Below are 6,046 nucleotides of genomic sequence, written 5' to 3'. Positions count from 1 at the left end.
CTTGGGGTACATTCATGTACGCTAGGATGCCATTTGGCTTAACCAATGCTGGAGCAACGTTTCAGAGAGCTATGGACATAGATTTTACGGGCTAGGTAAATAAATTTGTAGTTATTTATCTTGATGACATAACTGTTTTTTCTAAATCTGATCAGAAACATCTAAAGCACTTGATGAAGGTTTTTGATAGGTGTACAAAATTTGGAATACCATTGAACCCAAAGAAGTCCTTGTTTGTTGTCAAAGAAGGAAAATTGTTGGGCCATATAATTTCAAAGGAGAGAGTAGTAATTGATCCCAAACGAGTATCTGTCATTGAATCATTGACCTTACCTAGAAACAAGAAGGAGATTCAAGCTTTTCTAGGCAAGATTAATTTTTTAAGGAGGTTTATTCCAAATTATGTAGAGATTGTAAAAGACATGACTGACATGCTCTGAAAGGACCATGAAGTCAAATGGAATCCCACTTCAAGGCATGCATTTGAACAACTAAAAAAGGCTATCTCTGAAGCTCCCACCTTAGCTAGCCCTGATTATACTAAACAATTTAGTATTTTCTCTTTTGCCTTTGAAACAACCCTTGCTGTCGTTCTATTACAGAAAAATGAAGATTCCCATAACCAACCCATAGCCTTTTTCAGCAAGGTTATGAGAGATGCCGAGCTTAAGTATGACATTATTGAGAAGCAAGCCTATGCCCTCATTCAAGACCTGAAGTCATTCAGGATGTATGTCTTACATTCACCTATTACTGCTTATGTTCCTAATAGTGCTGTGAAAATTGTTCTAACCCAACCAGACACTTATGGGAAAAGAGGTAGATGGATCACTCAAATTCTAGAGTTTGATCTAACTATCAAAACTACCAAGCTAGTAAAAGGTCAAGGATTAGCCAAGCTTCTAGCTGAATCCAACTGCAAAGTACTTGAATCAATTTTGTTTTAGAAATTCAAGGGAAGAATACACAAGAACCTTCCCCTCATCCTCAAGGGAAGAATACACAAGAACCTTCTCTCCTTGCAGAAGGGGAGAATCCACAAGAACCTCTACCTTCAGAGCAGATCAGTCCTATACACATTAATGAAAAATTCTTGTTGTCAAACTGGTATCAAGATATTGTAAATTTCTTGATTCATTTAGAGTGTCCAGCATCATTCTCCAAAACCCAGCATAAGACCCTTAAGTTGAAATCAGTCAAGTACTGCATTATAAATGAAAATTTATACTGGAAAGATCCACTAAGTATTTTGTTATTATGTTTAATAGAATCAGAAACTAAAAGAATCATTGATCAGTTTCATACAGGATTTTGTGGGGGACATTATGCTTGGAGAGCAACAACATACAAGATTCTGAGGAGAGGATTTTGTTAGCCTACATTGTTCTTAAAAGTAGGGGTGAAGGTCAGAGGTTGTGTTCCTTGTCAAATGTTTGCTGGTAAACAAAAATTAACAGCTTTTCCACTCGTTCCATCAATAGTTTTAGAACCTTTTTCTCAATGGGGATTAGATTTTATTGGAGAAACTCACCCCACTTTAAGTAATCAACATAGATGGATCCTCACTGCAACAGACTACTTTACTAAATGGGTGGAAGCAATTGCAGTCAGAAATGCTACTGATGCAGTAGTAATTAAGTTTATTGAGGAGAATATCTTATCTAGATTTGGTTGTCCAACTCAAATTGTCATAGATAATGCAGCAACCTTTTCTAGTGTTAAAATGATTGACTTTTGCCAGAAAATCATATTCTGTTACATCATTCAATTCCATACCACCCTCAGGGTAATGGCTTTGCGGAATCATCCAACAAAACGCTGGTAAAGGTAATAAAAAACACTCTAGCTGATCATAAGAAGAGCTAGGATTCACATATGATTTATGCAATATGGGCAAATAGAATTAGTCCAAAGAGATCAACTGGCAAATCTCTATTTCAATTAGTCTATGGGAAAGATGCAATTTTCCCTACCAATTTGGCCTTCCCTGTTTTAAAATTCTTGCAGGATTCAAGAGATGGACCAGATGATTTTTCAAGAAGAATAAATCAGATTATTGAACTTAATGAAAACAGAGATGAAGTTCAATACAAATTAATGAAATATCAGAATAAGATGAAGACCTTGTTTGATAGAAGAGACAGGGAAAGGGACTTTAGGGAAGGGGATCTAGTTCTAGGATGGGATGCCAGGGAGAAGAGAAAGGAAAGCATGGCAAATTTGACAACCTATGGTTTGGACCTTTAGCAATTGCTAAAGTGAAGGGTAACAACACTTTTGTGCTGCAGAACCTTGAGGGGCAGTATTCCACTTATCATGTAAATGCAAGGTTTCTCAAACATTACATTCAATACTAAAAAGTTGAAATAGTTTTCATTGTAAATACTCTAGTTTTCTTTTACTTTCCAAGATGTCAGTGTGATATTTTTTACAACAAGGACTCCATAGCCCGAGGAGAAGGCACATGGATCTACAGGTTCTCTGCATTCTATAGGAGAAAGCAGTCCCCAAATGGAGCTAATGTTGTAGCATTTTTTTTGGTTTTGACAAAATGGAATATTTGAAAAAAATGTTAAGTTAGAATATGGACATAACAATAGTGAATAAAATGTTAGTAAAAAAAAATATCTTGATGATAATGTCCATATCAAAGAAAATGTTAGGTTAGATGCTCTAAAAAATCAAGGCAAAAAGAAAATGTTATGTTAGAATGAAAAGAAAAAAAATTTACTTTGAAAGTGAGAAAGTCTAAATGCCACTGCTCTTTTTCTGCAAAATAATGGTTGTGTGCAACTTGTCATAAATGCCACAACCATGACAGTCAAACTATTTAATCTTGCCTGCTTCATGTTTTAAATTTGATGTTATAGTTAGAGAATAAAGATCTTGCCAAACTGTTTAATCTTGGCAGATCAATAGTTGGGTAGAAATTAATAAGGTGCTCATCAATTTAATCTGAGCCCTTGGAGGTTATAAGGGTAGATTTAAATAGTTTGTTTTTGTAAAATAAGAAGAAAGGAAAAAGGTTTGCTAGCTTAAATGCACCCATTAAGTAAAAAAAATGATAGGATAAGCAAAGGGTAAGTAGAGAAAGGTTGCAACAGTTTGATTATTGATTGGACAAAGTGTATATTTATCATGTTTTTTGTGACCATGATCCAATTACACAAAGCAAATGAAGGTCTATAAGATCAATTAATTAACTTCCTATTCATCCCCATATTCACTAACTAACCCTTCCCACCTTCATACATTCATATCCATTCATTTTCCATAAAAAAGCCATTTTCTTAAGGTTAAAATCCTTTTTACCTAGGAAAAGTAAAAACCCCATGTTAAATTTCCTTTTATTCAAAAACCCACAAAAAGTCATTTAGCTTAAGTATATATATATATATATATATATATATATATATATATATATATATATATCTGTGTGTGTGTGTGTGTGTGAAAAGCCAATAACACATAAAAAACATCATAACTTAGCACATTTTCCCTTTCTGCTCATATTCCACATTAATACTTACTTAATGTATTAAAACCCCTAAAATTCCCTTTCCCGTATATATTAGTTCCTTTACTAAAATACCCTGAAACCCTTTAGTTTTATTTAAAAACTATGTATTGCATATCACATCTCAATATTATTGCATCACGAGTCTTTTATATGAACACTCTCCCCTAATTGCGATATGCGATGCACAAAGGACTCGAACCCGAAAGAAATATATATCACAATTCATTGTTATATCGCATCCGCCCCTCATCGCAGTCCTGGCTAATAATAATACCCTCCGCAATTGTGATCCACGACTACGGTAGACCTGGACCCGATGCTGTATATATTATAACTCATTACCATATCTCATCTACCTTTATCACAAGTCTCGGTTAAAGCACATACCTTCCGCTAGTTGCGATCTCTGATTGCGATGGGAATCTAGACCCTGTTAGTGTCAGTCCTTCCAGCCTTCCTCCAGTGATCAAATATGCTCTTACAAAGTGGTCTCAGAGTGTCAAGGTCAAATTTTGTCATTTCAGTGAGTCTTCAAGCAAAATTTGGTCACTAGGCATTAGATCTAGGGTTTACTTTCACTCCTTCTAAAGTTGTCCAAATGTCGGTCCATGTCATCATTCAGCTGAGTCTATCATCATTCATAGGGTTGTCATTATCATGTCAGTGTCTAATGAGTCATTTTACACCTTGTTCATGCTTCAGTTGCGCCTAGACAAGGTCATTTCCCTCTCCTAGGGTTTTGAAGGCAATCTCTCTTGGATGGTCAAATCATTAGCAAAACTTGTATCCATATGTTCATACACCTTCCCCTATCCTTCATGTACCTTATCAAATGCTTCCCATCACTGAGATCCCCCAAATTCCTCATTTTCGCACAAACCCTAGTTTCTTGCTACAACCTGGCAATTTTCTAGGCTAGGCCTGTGTTTTTCCCTTTTGGACCCCTTCCCCTCACTCAATATCTGAGATTCTACTTTCTCCTGCTTCCTAACATCCTCCCTACTCCCCAAAATTTCCCCAAGAATTTACAAGCCCCTCATCCCCTTCATTAAACTTCATTTCCACAAAATTCCTAGTTTCACACATCGGGATAAGTTTCATTCAAAAGATGTTTCAGAGCAATCAAAGATGAATTTTTGAAAGCTGAGAGAGGTTTTTGTCCACAACATGCCAAAGAAGAAAAACCTCCTTCACTTTTTACACAGATGTCATGGTTTTAGAGAAATGTCAAAAATATCGTTTCCTTAGGAGAATCGAATGCACCTCTGAAGTGACCTTGGGAAAATCAAGTTTTCTCCTAGCTTGGTTGGCTAAATGACTTTCTTGATGAGTCAAATGATAACTAGACACAAAGAGCTTTCCGATGAGCTATCATGAGCTCAATTTGGAGTTGAGGAAGGCATTCAAAAGTTGACTGCAACAGCACTCTGCCTTGAGGCAGCCTTATTTGGCACATTTTGACTAGTCTTGGGAGATTTGATTTTTGACAGGGCAAATGAACTCCAAATTGAAAATTTCCAGTTGGGTTGGAAAGTAGACTCAAAGACCTTTCCAACGAGCTAACGTGCGCCCAATTTGGACACCGGGAAGGCCTCCAAAAAGCATCTGAAAGTCGCGCTACGCGTAGGGCTCAGGCGCGCTACGCATCAGGGTTTTGGCTCAACGCATAGCGCGCCGCGCGCTACCCTTAAGTTGGGAAGGTCCATTTCACAAAAATTCAGCATTTTTGGATTTTTCATGAAAAAATACACTTGCTCAGCCACTGCCAAGAAGTTTCATGGAGATTTGAGCCCCCAAAAGGTCAAAAAACAAGAAAAAATGACCTTCTGCCACTTTTTGGACACACAGGAAGCAGTCTTGGGAGATTGCAATTTGGAGGGGAAATGGCCACCAAATTGAGAAATTCCACTTGGGCTGGAGAGTAGACATCCAGACCTTTCCAACAAGCCCACATGAGCCTCATTTGGATGCTGGGAAGTGCCCCAAAAGTGGGCTGAAAGGCGCGCTACGCGTAGAGATTTGGCACGCTACGCATCAGGGTATTTTCCAAGTTTTTCATCTTCAGCACAGGAAAACGCAGCTATTTGACCAATTTTGACTTTTGGAGGGATTTTTCACCTCCCTTGATGTAACTAATGAAATTTCATGTTGACATGACACTTATTTACCTATTCTAGAAGATTCATTCATAAAATAGCAAAAATTTAATGAATGAATTGGTTTCCTAGCTTATAGAGGCAAGTTGTTTTGATTGCCTAGATTGTAGTGCTTAGTTTAGAATTGGTTGAAACAGCTCCTAAGATGATGAGCTCGACCCCTAGAGGATAGGGAATGGGTTGGCATGGTCTATATTATGTATTTTCTAAATCATTTTCATGGTTGGAGAGGTTGGACTCTTGAGGGATAAGCTTAGACTGTATTACTCTTTGTATCTCTGCAATTTTGGCAAAGGAAAGACCAGGGTTTTGCAGCACTATTTGGGATTCCTGTGGTGATTTGTGTTGATGGTGTGTTTCTCTCATGTAC

Source organism: Pinus tabuliformis, chromosome 2_1, assembly GCF_031772625.1.
Source record: "Pinus tabuliformis cultivar Carrire ecotype Pingquan chromosome 2_1, CPIR1, whole genome shotgun sequence".
In the NCBI taxonomy this organism is placed as follows: domain Eukaryota; kingdom Viridiplantae; phylum Streptophyta; class Pinopsida; order Pinales; family Pinaceae; genus Pinus; species Pinus tabuliformis.
This window is presented reverse-complemented; position numbering follows the sequence as displayed.